Source organism: Oncorhynchus kisutch, unplaced genomic scaffold (assembly GCF_002021735.2).
Source record: "Oncorhynchus kisutch isolate 150728-3 unplaced genomic scaffold, Okis_V2 scaffold3386, whole genome shotgun sequence".
NCBI classification, from domain to species: Eukaryota; Metazoa; Chordata; class Actinopteri; order Salmoniformes; family Salmonidae; genus Oncorhynchus; species Oncorhynchus kisutch.
In genome coordinates, this window is record NW_022265331.1 from 1 (window position 1) to 14,856 (window position 14,856).

The 14,856-nt window shown below is 35.7% G+C and overlaps 20 non-coding genes across 20 annotated transcripts; all 20 read left to right on the plus strand.

Moving 5' to 3' along the window:
* Positions 1–1,455: 1,455 nt before the first annotated feature.
* Positions 1,456–1,567, plus strand: trnal-caa (transfer RNA leucine (anticodon CAA)). Its single transcript has 2 exons — positions 1,456–1,493; positions 1,522–1,567. It is a non-coding gene; the product is annotated as a tRNA-Leu (tRNA).
* A 683-nt stretch (positions 1,568–2,250) lies between these two features.
* On the plus strand, positions 2,251–2,362 carry trnal-caa (transfer RNA leucine (anticodon CAA)). The gene is made up of 2 exons: positions 2,251–2,288; positions 2,317–2,362. It is a non-coding gene; the product is annotated as a tRNA-Leu (tRNA).
* Positions 2,363–2,708: 346 nt separating this feature from the next.
* Positions 2,709–2,820, plus strand: trnal-caa (transfer RNA leucine (anticodon CAA)). Its single transcript has 2 exons — positions 2,709–2,746; positions 2,775–2,820. It is a non-coding gene; the product is annotated as a tRNA-Leu (tRNA).
* Positions 2,821–3,507: 687 nt separating this feature from the next.
* trnal-caa (transfer RNA leucine (anticodon CAA)) lies at positions 3,508–3,619 on the plus strand. Its single transcript has 2 exons — positions 3,508–3,545; positions 3,574–3,619. It is a non-coding gene; the product is annotated as a tRNA-Leu (tRNA).
* Positions 3,620–4,644: 1,025 nt separating this feature from the next.
* Positions 4,645–4,756, plus strand: trnal-caa (transfer RNA leucine (anticodon CAA)). The gene is made up of 2 exons: positions 4,645–4,682; positions 4,711–4,756. It is a non-coding gene; the product is annotated as a tRNA-Leu (tRNA).
* A 347-nt stretch (positions 4,757–5,103) lies between these two features.
* trnal-caa (transfer RNA leucine (anticodon CAA)) lies at positions 5,104–5,215 on the plus strand. The gene is made up of 2 exons: positions 5,104–5,141; positions 5,170–5,215. It is a non-coding gene; the product is annotated as a tRNA-Leu (tRNA).
* A 350-nt stretch (positions 5,216–5,565) lies between these two features.
* Positions 5,566–5,677, plus strand: trnal-caa (transfer RNA leucine (anticodon CAA)). Its single transcript has 2 exons — positions 5,566–5,603; positions 5,632–5,677. It is a non-coding gene; the product is annotated as a tRNA-Leu (tRNA).
* A 683-nt stretch (positions 5,678–6,360) lies between these two features.
* Positions 6,361–6,472, plus strand: trnal-caa (transfer RNA leucine (anticodon CAA)). Its single transcript has 2 exons — positions 6,361–6,398; positions 6,427–6,472. It is a non-coding gene; the product is annotated as a tRNA-Leu (tRNA).
* A 1,144-nt stretch (positions 6,473–7,616) lies between these two features.
* Positions 7,617–7,728, plus strand: trnal-caa (transfer RNA leucine (anticodon CAA)). The gene is made up of 2 exons: positions 7,617–7,654; positions 7,683–7,728. It is a non-coding gene; the product is annotated as a tRNA-Leu (tRNA).
* A 1,144-nt stretch (positions 7,729–8,872) lies between these two features.
* trnal-caa (transfer RNA leucine (anticodon CAA)) lies at positions 8,873–8,984 on the plus strand. Its single transcript has 2 exons — positions 8,873–8,910; positions 8,939–8,984. It is a non-coding gene; the product is annotated as a tRNA-Leu (tRNA).
* Positions 8,985–9,331: 347 nt separating this feature from the next.
* On the plus strand, positions 9,332–9,443 carry trnal-caa (transfer RNA leucine (anticodon CAA)). The gene is made up of 2 exons: positions 9,332–9,369; positions 9,398–9,443. It is a non-coding gene; the product is annotated as a tRNA-Leu (tRNA).
* A 685-nt stretch (positions 9,444–10,128) lies between these two features.
* trnal-caa (transfer RNA leucine (anticodon CAA)) lies at positions 10,129–10,240 on the plus strand. Its single transcript has 2 exons — positions 10,129–10,166; positions 10,195–10,240. It is a non-coding gene; the product is annotated as a tRNA-Leu (tRNA).
* A 346-nt stretch (positions 10,241–10,586) lies between these two features.
* Positions 10,587–10,698, plus strand: trnal-caa (transfer RNA leucine (anticodon CAA)). Its single transcript has 2 exons — positions 10,587–10,624; positions 10,653–10,698. It is a non-coding gene; the product is annotated as a tRNA-Leu (tRNA).
* A 227-nt stretch (positions 10,699–10,925) lies between these two features.
* trnal-caa (transfer RNA leucine (anticodon CAA)) lies at positions 10,926–11,037 on the plus strand. Its single transcript has 2 exons — positions 10,926–10,963; positions 10,992–11,037. It is a non-coding gene; the product is annotated as a tRNA-Leu (tRNA).
* A 347-nt stretch (positions 11,038–11,384) lies between these two features.
* On the plus strand, positions 11,385–11,496 carry trnal-caa (transfer RNA leucine (anticodon CAA)). Its single transcript has 2 exons — positions 11,385–11,422; positions 11,451–11,496. It is a non-coding gene; the product is annotated as a tRNA-Leu (tRNA).
* Positions 11,497–11,721: 225 nt separating this feature from the next.
* On the plus strand, positions 11,722–11,833 carry trnal-caa (transfer RNA leucine (anticodon CAA)). Its single transcript has 2 exons — positions 11,722–11,759; positions 11,788–11,833. It is a non-coding gene; the product is annotated as a tRNA-Leu (tRNA).
* A 345-nt stretch (positions 11,834–12,178) lies between these two features.
* On the plus strand, positions 12,179–12,290 carry trnal-caa (transfer RNA leucine (anticodon CAA)). Its single transcript has 2 exons — positions 12,179–12,216; positions 12,245–12,290. It is a non-coding gene; the product is annotated as a tRNA-Leu (tRNA).
* A 345-nt stretch (positions 12,291–12,635) lies between these two features.
* On the plus strand, positions 12,636–12,747 carry trnal-caa (transfer RNA leucine (anticodon CAA)). Its single transcript has 2 exons — positions 12,636–12,673; positions 12,702–12,747. It is a non-coding gene; the product is annotated as a tRNA-Leu (tRNA).
* A 673-nt stretch (positions 12,748–13,420) lies between these two features.
* trnal-caa (transfer RNA leucine (anticodon CAA)) lies at positions 13,421–13,528 on the plus strand. Its single transcript has 2 exons — positions 13,421–13,458; positions 13,483–13,528. It is a non-coding gene; the product is annotated as a tRNA-Leu (tRNA).
* Positions 13,529–14,533: 1,005 nt separating this feature from the next.
* On the plus strand, positions 14,534–14,644 carry trnal-caa (transfer RNA leucine (anticodon CAA)). Its single transcript has 2 exons — positions 14,534–14,571; positions 14,600–14,644. It is a non-coding gene; the product is annotated as a tRNA-Leu (tRNA).
* Positions 14,645–14,856: the final 212 nt, after the last annotated feature.

The window sequence follows — 14,856 nt, forward strand, 5'->3', positions numbered from 1 at the left end:
AAATCGGCATGTTTCCATCAGACATATCAGACGTTATGTTACAGATTGTGAAACCTATGATTTTAAAGATTTATAATTGTCAGGATTGCCGAGTGGTCTAAGGCGCCAGACTCAAGGTGAGAGTCCCTCCTAGTTACTGGGGTATTCTGGTCTCCGATTGGAGGCGAGGGTTCAAATCCCTCTTCTGACACAACTTTTGCCTTAAGAAAGAGTAGCTCTTTGTCAATCCGAAAAGTTTCCAAATGGTGAAAGGAAAACACATGAACAGTGATTAATCGTTTGATAGATGCCATAGTTTGAGAACAGACAACACATGAAATGCGAATGATCGTTCTATACATGTCATCATATGCCTAGTTTAGAATTCAAAAAGTTACTCAAAATCCATAAAAAAATCTTTTTTACTATATCTTTCATTAGCTTTTAACATTTTTTGTTTATTTTTCTTTGTATCTTAAGATCGGCATGTTTCCATCAGACATATCAGACGTTATGTTTACAGAATTGTGAAAACCTATGAATTTTAAGATTTATAATTGTCAGGATTGGCCGAGTGGTCTAAGGCGCCAGACTCAAGGTGAGAGTCCTTCCTAGTTACTGGGTATTCTGGTCTCCGATTGGAGGCGAGGTTCAAATCCCTCTTCTGACACAACTTTTGCCTTAGAAGAGTTAGCTCTTTGTCAAATCCGAAAAGTTCTCCAAATGGTGAAAGGAAAACACATGAACAGTGATTAATCGTTTGATAGATGCCATAGTTTGAGAACAGACAACACATGAAACGCGAATAATCGTTCGATACATGTCATCATATGCCTAGTTTAGAATTCAAAAAGTTACTCAAAATCCATAAAAAATGTTTTTACTATATCTTTCATTAGCTTTTAACATTTTTTATTTATTTTTCTTTGTATCTTAAGATCGGCATGTTTCCATCAGACATATCAGACGTTATGTTACAGAATCATGAAAACATATGAATTTTTGGATTTATAATTGTCAGGATGGCCGAGTGGTCTAAGGCGCCAGACTCAAGGTGAGAGTCCTTCCTAGTTACTGGGGTATTCTGGTCTCCGATTGGAGGCGAGGGTTTTAATCCCTCTTCTGACACAACTTTTGCCTTAGAAAGAGTAGCTCTTTGTCAAATCCGAAAGTTCTCCAAGTGGTGAAAGGAAAACACATGAACAGTGATTAATCGTCTGACAGATGCCATAGTTTGAGAACAGACAACACATGAAACGCGAATAATCGTTCGATACATGTCATCATATGCCTAGTTTAGAATTCCAAAAGTTACTCAAAATCCATAAAAAAATCTTTTTTACTATATCTTTCATTAGCTTTTAACATTTTTTGTTTATTTTTCTTTGTATCTTAAGATCGGCATGTTTCCATCAGACATATCAGACGTTATGTTACAGAATCATGAAAACATATGAATTTTTGGGATTTATAATTGTCAGGATGGCCGAGTGGTCTAAGGCGCCAGACTCAAGGTGAGAGTCCTTCCTAGTTACTGGGGTATTCTGGTCTCCGATTGGAGGCGAGGGTTCAAATCCCTCTTCTGACACAACTTTTGCCTTAAAAAGTAGCTCTTTGTCAATACCGAAAAATTCTCCAAATGGTGAAAGTTACTCAAAATCCATAAAAAATGTTTTTTATTATATCTTTCATTAGCTTTTAACAATTTTTGTTTATTTTTGTTTGTATCTTAAGATCGGCATGTTTCCATCAGACATATCAGACGTTATGTTACAGAATCGCGAAAACATATGAATTTTAAATATTTATAATTGTCAGGATGGCGAGTGGTCTAAGGCGCCAGACTCAAGGTGAGAGTCCTTCCTAGTTACTGGGGTGTTCTGGTCTCCGATTGGAGGTGAGGGTTCAAATCCCTCTTCTGACACAACTTTTGCCTTAAAAAGTAGCTCTTTGTCAATACCGAAAAATTCTCCAAATGGTGAAAGGAAAACACATGAACAGTGATTAATCGTTTGATAGATGCCATAGTTTGAGAACAGACAACACATGAAACGCGAATAATCGTTCGATACATGTCATCATATGCCTAGTTTAGAATTCAAAAAGTTACTCAAAATCCATAAAAAAATGTTTTTACTATATCTTTCATTAGCTTTAAAAAAAAATTGTTTATTTTTTCTTTGTATCTTAAGATCGGCATGTTTCCATCAGACATATCAGACGTTATGTTACAGAATCGCGAAAACATATGAATTTTAAATATTTATAATTGTCAGGATGGCCGAGTGGTCTAAGGCGCCAGACTCAAGGTGAGAGTCCTTCCTAGTTACTGGGGTGTTCTGGTCTCCGATTGGAGGCGAGGGTTCAAATCCCTCTTCTGACACAACTTTTGCCTTAAAAAGTAGCTCTTTGTCAAATCCGAAAAGTTCTCCAAATGGTGAAAGGAAAACACATGAACAGTGATTAATCGTTTGATAGATGCCATAGTTTGAGAACAGACAACACATGAAACGCGAATAATCCTTCGATACATGTCATCATATGCCTAGTTTAGAATTCAAAAAGTTACTCAAAATCCATAAAAAAATGTTTTTTACTATATCTTTCATTAGCTTTAAAAAAAATTTTTTATTTTTCTTTGTATCTTAAGATCGGCATGTTTCCATCAGACATATCAGACGTTATGTTACAGAATCGCTAAAACATATGAATTTTAAGGATTTACAATTGTCAGGATGGCCGAGTGGTCTAAGGCGCCAGACTCAAGGTGAGAGTCCTTCCTAGTTACTGGGGTGTTCTGGTCTCCGATTGGAGGCGAGGGTTCAAATCCCTCTTCTGACACAACTTTTGCCTTAAAAAAGAGTAGCTCTTTGTCAAATCCGAAAAGTTCTCCAAATGGTGAAAGGAAAACACATGAACAGTGATTAATCGTTTGATAGATGCCATAGTTTGAGAACAGACAACACATGAAACGCGAATAATCGTTCGATACATGTCATCATATGCCTAGTTTAGAATTCAAAAAGTTACTCAAAATCCATAAAAAATGTTTTTTATTATATCTTTCATTAGCTTTTAACATTTTTTGTTTATTTTTCTTTGTATCTTAAGATCGGCATGTTTACATCAGACATATCAGACGTTATGTTACAGAATTGTGAAAAACTATGAATTTTAAAGCCTTTTAATTGTCAGGATGGCCGAGTGGTCTAAGGCGCCAGACTCATGGTGAGAGTCCTTCCTAGTTACTAGGGTATTCTGGTCTCCGATTGGAGGCGAGGGTTCAAATCCCTCTTCTAACACAACTTTTGCCTTAAAAAGTAGCTCTTTGTCAATACCGAAAAATTCTCCAAATGGTGAAAGTTACTCAAAATCCATAAAAAAATGTTTTTTATTATATCTTTCATTAGCTTTTAACATTTTTTGTTTATTTTTCTTTGTATCTTAAGATCGGCATGTTTCCATCAGACATATCAGACGTTATGTTACAGAATTGTGAAAACCTATGAATTTTAAAGACTTTTAATTGTCAGGATGGCCGAGTGGTCTAAGGCGCCAGACTCAAGGTGAGAGTCCTTCCTAGTTACTAGGGTATTCTGGTCTCCGATTGGAGGCGAGGGTTCAAATCCCTCTTCTGACACAACTTTTGCCTTAAAAAGTAGCTCTTTGTCAATACCGAAAAATTCTCCAAATGGTGAAAGTTACTCAAAATCCATAAAAAAATGTTTTTTATTATATCTTTCATTAGCTTTTAACATTTTTTGTATATTTTTCTTTGTATCTTAAGATCGGCATGTTTACATCAGACATATCAGACGTTATGTTACAGAATTGTGAAAACCTATGAATTTTAAAGACTTTTAATTGTCAGGATGGCCGAGTGGTCTAAGGCGCCAGACTCAAGGTGAGAGTCCTTCCTAGTTACTAGGGTCTTCTGGTCTCCGATTGGAGGCGAGGGTTCAAATCCCTCTTCTAACACAACTTTTGCCTTAAAAAGTAGCTCTTTGTCAATACCGAAAAATTCTCCAAATGGTGAAAGTTACTCAAAATCCATAAAAAAATGTTTTTTATTATATCTTTCATTAGCTTTTAACATTTTTTGTTTATTTTTCTTTGTATCTTAAGATCGGCATGTTTCCATCAGACATATCAGACGTTATGTTACAGAATTGTGAAAACCTATGAATTTTAAAGACTTATAATTGTCAGGATGTCCGAGTTGTCTAAGGCGCCAGACTCAAGGTGAGAGTCCTTCCTAGTTACTGGGGTATTCTGGTCTCCGATTGGAGGCGAGTGTTCAAATCCCTCTTCTGACACAACTTTTGCCTTAAAAAAGAGTAGCTCTTTGTCAAATCCGAAAAGTTCTCCAAATGGTGAAAGGAAAACACATGAACAGTGATTAATCGTTTGATAGATGCCATAGTTTGAGAACAGACAACACATGAAACGCGAATAATCGTTCGATACATGTCATCATATGCCTAGTTTAGAATTCAAAAAGTTACTCAAAATCCATAAAAAAATGTTTTTTATTATATCTTTCATTAGCTTTTAACATTTTTGTTTATTTTTCTTTGTATCTTAAGATCGGCATGTTTACATCAGACATATCAGACGTTATGTTACAAAATCGTGAAAACATATGAATTTTTTGGATTTATAATTGTCAGGATGGCCGAGTGGTCTAAGGCGCCAGACTCAAGGTGAGAGTCCTTCCTAGTTACTGGGCTGTTCTGGTCTCCGATTGGAGGCGAGGGTTCAAATCCCTCTTCTGACACAACTTTTGCCTTAAAAAGTAGCTCTTTGTCAATACCGAAAAATTCTCCAAATGGTGAAAGGAAAACACATGAACAGTGATTAATCCTTTGATAGATGCCATAGTTTGAGAACAGACAACACATGAAACGCGAATAATCGTTCGATACATGTCATCATATGCCTAGTTTAGAATTCAAAAAGTTACTCAAAATCCATAAAAAAATGTTTTTTACTATATCTTTCATTAGCTTTAAAAAAAAATTGTTTATTTTTCTTTGTATCTTAAGATCGGCATGTTTCCATCAGACATATCAGACGTTATGTTACAGAATCGCTAAAACATATGAATTTTAAGGATTTATAATTGTCAGGATGGCCGAGTGGTCTAAGGCGCCAGACTCAAGGTGAGAGTCCTTCCTAGTTACTGGGGTGTTCTGGTCTCCGATTGGAGGCGAGGGTTCAAATCCCTCTTCTGACAAAAATTTTGCCTTAAAAAAGAGTAGCTCTTTGTCAAATCCGAAAAGTTCTCCAAATGGTGAAAGGAAAACACATGAACAGTGATTAATCGTTTGATAGATGCCATAGTTTGAGAACAGACAACACATGAAACGCGAATAATCGTTCGATACATGTCATCATATGCCTAGTTTAGAATTCATAAAGTTACTCAAAATCCATAAAAAAATGTTTTTTACTATATCTTTCATTAGCTTTTAACATTTTTTGTTTATTTTTCTTTGTATCTTAAGATCGGCATGTTTCCATCAGACATATCAGACGTTATGTTACAGAATTGTGAAAACCTATGAATTTTAAAGACTTTTAATTGTCAGGATGGCCGAGTGGTCTAAGGCGCCAGACTCAAGGTGAGAGTCCTTCCTAGTTACTGGGGTATTCTGGTCTCCGATTGGAGGCGAGGGTTCAAATCCCTCTTCTGACACAACTTTGCCTTAAAAAGTAGCTCTTTGTCAATACCGAAAAATTCTCCAAATGGTGAAAGTTACTCAAAATCCATAAAAAATGTTTTTTATTATATCTTTCATTAGCTTTTAACAATTTTTGTTTATTTTTGTTTGTATCTTAAGATCGGTATGTTTCCATCAGACATATCAGACGTTATGTTACAGAATCGTGAAAACATATGAATTTTAAATATTTATAATTGTCAGGATGGCTGAGTGGTCTAAGGCGCCAGACTCAAGGTGAGAGTCCTTCCTAGTTACTGGGTTGTTCTGGTCTCCGATTGGAGGCGAGGGTTCAAATCCCTCTTCTGACACAACTTTTGCCTTAAAAAGTAGCTCTTTGTCAATACCGAAAAATTCTCCAAATGGTGAAAGGAAAACACATGAACAGTGATTAATCGTTTGATAGATGCCATAGTTTGAGAACAGACAACACATGAAACGCGAATAATCCTTCGATACATGTCATCATATGCCTAGTTTAGACTTCAAAAAGTTACTCAAAATCCATTAAAAAATGTTTTTTACTATATCTTTCATTAGCTTTTAACATTTTTTGTTTATTTTTCTTTGTATCTTAAGATCGGCATGTTTCCATCAGACATATCAGACGTTATGTTACAGAATTGTGAAAACCTATGAATTTTAAGGATTTATAATTGTCAGGATGGCCGAGTGGTCTAAGGCGCCAGACTCAAGGTGAGAGTCCTTCCTAGTTACTGGGCTGTTCTGGTCTCCGATTGGAGGCGAGGGTTCAAATCCCTCTTCTGACACAACTTTTGCCTTAAAAAGTAGCTCTTTGTCAATACCGAAAAATTCTCCAAATGGTGAAAGGAAAACACATGAACAGTGATTAATCGTTTGATAGATGCCATAGTTTGAGAACAGACAACACATGAAACGCGAATAATCGTTCGATACATGTCATCATATGCCTAGTTTAGAATTCATAAAGTTACTCAAAATCCATTAAAAAATGTTTTTTACTATATCTTTCATTAGCTTTTAACATTTTTTGTTTATTTTTCTTTGTATCTTAAGATCGGCATGTTTCCATCAGACATATCAGACGTTATGTTACAGAATTGTGAAAACCTATGAATTTTAGAGACTTTTAATTGTCAGGATGGCCGAGTGGTCTAAGGCGCCAGACTCAAGGTGAGAGTCCTTCCTAGTTACTGGGGTATTCTGGTCTCCGATTGGAGGCGAGGGTTCAAATCACTCTTCTGACACAACTATTGCCTTAAAAAGTAGCTCTTTGTCAATACCGAAAAATTCTCCAAATGGTGAAAGTTACTCAAAATCCATAAAAAAATGTTTTTTATTATATCTTTCATTAGCTTTTAACAATTTTTGTTTATTTTTCTTTGTATCTTAAGATCGGTATGTTTCCATCAGACATATCAGACGTTATGTTACAGAATCGTGAAAACATATGAATTTTAAATATTTATAATTGTCAGGATGGCTGAGTGGTCTAAGGCGCCAGACTCAAGGTGAGAGTCCTTCCTAGTTACTGGGTTGTTCTGGTCTCCGATTGGAGGCGAGGGTTCAAATCCCTCTTCTGACACAACTTTTGCCTTAAAAAGTAGCTCTTTGTCAATACCGAAAAATTCTCCAAATGGTGAAAGGAAAACACATGAACAGTGATTAATCGTTTGATAGATGCCATAGTTTGAGAACAGACAACACATGAAACGCGAATAATCCTTCGATACATGTCATCATATGCCTAGTTTAGACTTCAAAAAGTTACTCAAAATCCATTAAAAAATGTTTTTTACTATATCTTTCATTAGCTTTTAACATTTTTTGTTTATTTTTCTTTGTATCTTAAGATCGGCATGTTTCCGTCAGACATATCAGACGTTATGTTACAGAATTGTGAAAACCTATGAATTTTAAGGATTTATAATTGTCAGGATGGCCGAGTGGTCTAAGGCGCCAGACTCAAGGTGAGAGTCCTTCCTAGTTACTGGGCTGTTCTGGTCTCCGATTGGAGGCGAGGGTTCAAATCCCTCTTCTGACACAACTTTTGCCTTAAAAAGTAGCTCTTTGTCAATACCGAAAAATTCTCCAAATGGTGAAAGGAAAACACATGAACAGTGATTAATCGTTTGATAGATGCCATAGTTTGAGAACAGACAACACATGAAACGCGAATAATCGTTCGATACATGTCATCATATGCCTAGTTTAGAATTCATAAAGTTACTCAAAATCCATTAAAAAATGTTTTTTACTATATCTTTCATTAGCTTTTAACATTTTTTGTTTATTTTTCTTTGTATCTTAAGATCGGCATGTTTCCATCAGACATATCAGACGTTATGTTACAGAATTGTGAAAACCTATGAATTTTAGAGACTTTTAATTGTCAGGATGGCCGAGTGGTCTAAGGCGCCAGACTCAAGGTGAGAGTCCTTCCTAGTTACTGGGGTATTCTGGTCTCCGATTGGAGGCGAGGGTTCAAATCACTCTTCTGACACAACTATTGCCTTAAAAAGTAGCTCTTTGTCAATACCGAAAAATTCTCCAAATGGTGAAAGTTACTCAAAATCCATAAAAAAATGTTTTTTATTATATCTTTCATTAGCTTTTAACAATTTTTGTTTATTTTTCTTTGTATCTTAAGATCGGTATGTTTCCATCAGACATATCAGACGTTATGTTACAGAATCGTGAAAACATATGAATTTTAAATATTTATAATTGTCAGGATGGCCGAGTGGTCTAAGGCGCCAGACTCAAGGTGAGAGTCCTTCCTAGTTACTGGGTTGTTCTGGTCTCCGATTGGAGGCGAGGTTTCAAATCCCTCTTCTGACACAACTTTTGCCTTAAAAAGTAGCTCTTTGTCAATACCGAAAAATTCTCCAAATGGTGAAAGGAAAACACATGAACAGTGATTAATCGTTTGATAGATGCCATAGTTTGAGAACAGACAACACATGAAACGCGAATAATCCTTCGATACATGTCATCATATGCCTAGTTTAGACTTCAAAAAGTTACTCAAAATCCATTAAAAAATGTTTTTTACTATATCTTTCATTAGCTTTTAACATTTTTTGTTTATTTTTCTTTGTATCTTAAGATCGGCATGTTTCCATCAGACATATCAGACGTTATGTTACAGAATTGTGAAAACCTATGAATTTTAAGGATTTATAATTGTCAGGATGGCCGAGTGGTCTAAGGCGCCAGACTCAAGGTGAGAGTCCTTCCTAGTTACTGGGCTGTTCTGGTCTCCGATTGGAGGCGAGGGTTCAAATCCCTCTTCTGACACAACTTTTGCCTTAAAAAGTAGCTCTTTGTCAATACCGAAAAATTCTCCAAATGGTGAAAGGAAAACACATGAACAGTGATTAATCGTTTGATAGATGCCATAGTTTGAGAACAGACAACACATGAAACGCGAATAATCGTTCGATACATGTCATCATATGCCTAGTTTAGAATTCATAAAGTTACTCAAAATCCATTAAAAAATGTTTTTTACTATATCTTTCATTAGCTTTTAACATTTTTTGTTTATTTTTCTTTGTATCTTAAGATCGGCATGTTTCCATCAGACATATCAGACGTTATGTTACAGAATTGTGAAAACCTATGAATTTTAAAGAATTTTAATTGTCAGGATGGCCGAGTGGTCTAAGGCGCCAGACTCAAGGTGAGAGTCCTTCCTAGTTACTGGGGTATTCTGGTCTCCGATTGGAGGCGAGGGTTCAAATCCCTCTTCTGACACAACTTTTGCCTTAAAAAGTAGCTCTTTGTCAATACCGAAAAATTCTCCAAATGGTGAAAGTTACTCAAAATCCATAAAAAAATGTTTTTTATTATATCTTTCATTAGCTTTTAACAATTTTTGTTTATTTTTGTTTGTATCTTAAGATCGGTATGTTTCCATCAGACATATCAGACGTTATGTTACAGAATCGTGAAAACATATGAATTTTAAATATTTATAATTGTCAGGATGGCCGAGTGGTCTAAGACGCCAGACTCAAGGTGAGAGTCCTTCCTAGTTACTGGGTTGTTCTGGTCTCCGATTGGAGGCGAGCGTTCAAATCCCTCTTCTGACACAACTTTTGCCTTAAAAAGTAGCTCTTTGTCAATACCGAAAAATTCTCCAAATGGTGAAAGGAAAACACATGAACAGTGATTAATCGTTTGATAGATGCCATAGTTTGAGAACAGACAACACATGAAACGCGAATAATCCTTCGATACATGTCATCATATGCCTAGTTTAGACTTCAAAAAGTTACTCAAAATCCATTAAAAAATGTTTTTTACTATATCTTTCATTAGCTTTTAACATTTTTTGTTTATTTTTCTTTGTATCTTAAGATCGGCATGTTTCCATCAGACATATCAGACGTTATGTTACAGAATTGTGAAAACCTATGAATTTTAAGGATTTATAATTGTCAGGATGGCCGAGTGGTCTAAGGCGCCAGACTCAAGGTGAGAGTCCTTCCTAGTTACTGGGCTGTTCTGGTCTCCGATTGGAGGCGAGGGTTCAAATCCCTCTTCTGACACAACTTTTGCCTTAAAAAGTAGCTCTTTGTCAATACCGAAAAATTCTCCAAATGGTGAAAGGAAAACACATGAACAGTGATTAATCGTTTGATAGATGCCATAGTTTGAGAACAGACAACACATGAAACGCGAATAATCGTTCGATACATGTCATCATATGCCTAGTTTAGAATTCATAAAGTTACTCAAAATCCATTAAAAAATGTTTTTACTATATCTTTCATTAGCTTTTAACATTTTTTGTTTATTTTTCTTTGTATCTTAAGATCGGCATGTTTCCATCAGACACATCAGACGTTATGTTACAGAATTGTGAAAACCTATGAATTTTAAAGACTTTTAATTGTCAGGATGGCCGAGTGGTCTAAGGCGCCAGACTCAAAGTGAGAGTCCTTCCTAGTTACTGGGGTATTCTGGTCTCCGATTGGAGGCGAGGGTTCAAATCCCTCTTCTGACACAACTTTTGCCTTAAAAAGTAGCTCTTTGTCAATACCGAAAAATTCTCCAAATGGTGAAAGTTACTCAAAATCCATAAAAAAATGTTTTTTATTATATCTTTCATTAGCTTTTAACAATTTTTGTTTATTTTTGTTTGTATCTTAAGATCGGTATGTTTCCATCAGACATATCAGACGTTATGTTACAGAATCGTGAAAACATATGAATTTTAAAATATTTATAATTGTCAGGATGGCCGAGTGGTCTAAGGCGCCAGACTCAAGGTGAGAGTCCTTCCTAGTTACTGGGCTGTTCTGGTCTCCGATTGGAGGCGAGGGTTCAAATCCCTCTTCTGACACAACTTTTGCCTTAAAAAGTAGCTCTTTGTCAATACCGAAAAATTCTCCAAATGGTGAAAGGAAAACACATGAACAGTGATTAATCGTTTGATAGATGCCATAGTTTGAGAACAGACAACACATGAAACGCGAATAATCGTTCGATACATGTCATCATATGCCTAGTTTAGAATTCATAAAGTTACTCAAAATCCATTAAAAAATGTTTTTTACTATATCTTTCATTAGCTTTTAACATTTTTTGTTTATTTTTCTTTGTATCTTAAGATCGGCATGTTTCCATCAGACACATCAGACGTTATGTTACAGAATTGTGAAAACCTATGAATTTTAAAGACTTTTAATTGTCAGGATGGCCGAGTGGTCTAAGGCGCCAGACTCAAAGTGAGAGTCCTTCCTAGTTACTGGGGTATTCTGGTCTCCGATTGGAGGCGAGGGTTCAAATCCCTCTTCTGACACAACTTTTGCCTTAAAAAGTAGCTCTTTGTCAATACCGAAAAATTCTCCAAATGGTGAAGTTACTCAAAATCCATAAAAAAATGTTTTTTATTATATCTTTCATTAGCTTTTAACAATTTTTGTTTATTTTTGTTTGTATCTTAAGATCGGTATGTTTCCATCAGACATATCAGACGTTATGTTACAGAATCGTGAAAACATATGAATTTTAAATATTTATAATTGTCAGGATGGCCGAGTGGTCTAAGGCGCCAGACTCAAGGTGAGAGTCCTTCCTAGTTACTGGGCTGTTCTGGTCTCCGATTGGAGGCGAGGGTTCAAATCCCTCTTCTGACACAACTTTTGCCTTAAAAAGTAGCTCTTTGTCAATACCGAAAATTCTCCAAATGGTGAAAGGAAAACACATGAACAGTGATTAATCGTTTGATAGATGCCATAGTTTGAGAACAGACAACACATGAAACGCGAATAATCGTTCGATACATGTCATCATATGCCTAGTTTAGAATTCATAAAGTTACTCAAAATCCATTAAAAATGTTTTTTACTATATCTTTCATTAGCTTTTAACATTTTTTGTTTATTTTTCTTTGTATCTTAAGATCGGCATGTTTCCATCAGACATATCAGACGTTATGTTACAGAATTGTGAAAACCTATGAATTTTAAGGATTTATAATTGTCAGGATGGCCGAGTGGTCTAAGGCGCCAGACTCAAGGTGAGAGTCCTTCCTAGTTACTGGGCTGTTCTGGTCTCCGATTGGAGGCGAGGGTTCAAATCCCTCTTCTGACACAACTTTTGCCTTAAAAAGTAGCTCTTTGTCAATACCGAAAAATTCTCCAAATGGTGAAAGGAAAACACATGAACAGTGATTAATCGTTTGATAGATGCCATAGTTTGAGAACAGACAACACATGAAACGCGAATAATCCTTCGATACATGTCATCATATGCCTAGTTTAGAATTCAAAAAGTTACTCAAAATCCATAAAAAAATGTTTTTTACTATATCTTTCATTAGCTTTAAAAAATTTTTTTTATTTTTCTTTGTATCTTAAGATCGGCATGTTTCCATCAGACATATCATACGTTATGTTACAGAATCGCTAAAACATATGAATTTTAAGGATTTTAATTGTCAGGATGGCCGAGTGGTCTAAGGCGCCAGACTCAAGGTGAGAGTCCTTCCTAGTTACTGGGGTGTTCTGGTCTCCGATTGGAGGCGAGGGTTCAAATCCCTCTTCTGACACAACTTTTGCCTTAAAAAGAGTAGCTCTTTGTCAATCCGAAAATTTCTCCAAATGGTGAAAGGAAACACATGAACAGTGATTAATCTTTTGATAGATGCCATAGTTTGAGAACAGACAACACATGAACGCGAATAATCGTTCGATACATGTCATCATATGCCTAGTTTAGAATTCAAAAGTTACTCAAATCCATAAAAAATGTTTTTTATATATCTTTCATTAGCTTTAACATTTTTTGTTTTTTTTCTTTGTATCTTAAGATCGGCATGTTTACATCAGACATATCAGACGTTATGTTACAGAATTGTGAAAACCTATGAATTTTAAAGACTTTTAATTGTCAGGATGGCCGAGTGGTCTAAGGCGCCAGACTCAAGGTGAGAGTCCTTCCTAGTTACTAGGGTATTCTGGTCTCCGATTGGAGGAGGGTTCAAATCCCTCTTCTGACACAACTTTTGCCTTAAAAAGTAGCTCTTTGTCAATACCGAAAAATTCTCCAAATGGTGAAAGTTACTCAAAATCCTAAAAAAATGTTTTTACTTATATCTTTCATTAGCTTTTAACATTTTTGTTTATTTTTCTTTGTATCTTAAGATCGGCATGTTTCCATCAGACATATCAGACGTTATGTTACAGAATTGTGAAACCTATGAATTTTAAAGACTTTTAATTGTCAGGATGGCCGAGTGGTCTAAGGCGCCAGACTCAAGGTAGAGTCCTCCTAGTTACTACGTTTCTGGTCTCCGATTGGAGGCGAGGGTTCAAATCCCTCTTCTGACACAACTTTTGCCTAAAAAGTAGCTCTTTGTCATACCGAAAAATTCTCCAAATGGTGAAAGTTACTCAAAATCCATAAAAAATGTTTTTTATTATATCTTTCATTAGCTTTTAACATTTTTTGTATATTTTTCTTTGTATCTTAAGATCGGCATGTTTACATCAGACATATCAGACGTTTGTTACAGAATGTGAAACCTATGAATTTGTAAAGACTTTTAATTGTCAGGATGGCCGAGTGGTCTAAGGCCCAGACTCAAGGAGAGTCCTTCCTAGTTACTAGGGTATTCTGGTCTCCGATTGGAGGCGAGGGTTCAAATCCCTCTTCTAACACAACTTTTGCCTAAAAAAGTACTCTTTGTCAATACCGAAAAATTCTCCAAATTGTGAAAGTTTACTCAAAATCCATAAAAAAATGTTTTTATTATATCATTCATTAGCTTTTAACATTTTTTGTTTATTTTTCTTTGTATCTTAAGATCGCCTGTTTCCATCAGACATATCAGACGTTATGTTACAGAATGTGAAAACCTATGAATTTTAAAAGACTTATAATTGTCAGATGTCCGAGTTGTCTAAGGCGCCAGACTCAAGGTGAGAGTCCTTCCTAGTTACTGGGGTATTCTGGTCTCCGATTGGAGGCGAGTGTTCAATCCCTCTTCTGACACAACTTTTGCCATAAAAAGTAGCTCTTTTCAATACCGAAAAATTCTCCAATGGTGAAAGGAAAACCACATGAACAGTGATTAATCCTTTTGATAGATGCCATAGTTTGAGAACAGACAACACATGAAACGCGAATAATCGTTCGATAATGTCATCATATGCCTAGTTTTAGAATTCAAAAGTTACTCAAATCCATTAAAAAATCTTTTTTACTATATCTTTCATTAGCTTTAAAAAAAAATTTTTATTTTTCTTTGTATCTTAAGATCGGCATGTTTCCATCAGACATATCAACGTTATGTACAGAATCGCTAAACATATGAATTTTAAGGATTTACAATTGTCAGGATGGCCGAGTGGTCTAAGGCGCCAGACTCAAGGTGAGAGTCCTTCCTAGTTACTGGGGTGTTCTGGTCTCCGATGGAGGCGAGGGTTCAAATCCCTCTTCTGACACCACTTTTGCCTTAAAAAAAGTAGCTCTTTGTCAATCCGAAAGTTCTCCAAATGGTGAAAGGAAAACACATGAACAGTGATTAATCGTTTGATAGATGCCATAGTTTGAGAACAGCAACACCATGAAACGCGAATAGTCGTTCGATACATGTCATCAATGCCCTAGTTTAGAATTCAAAAGTTACTCAAAATCCATAAAAAAATGTTTTTTT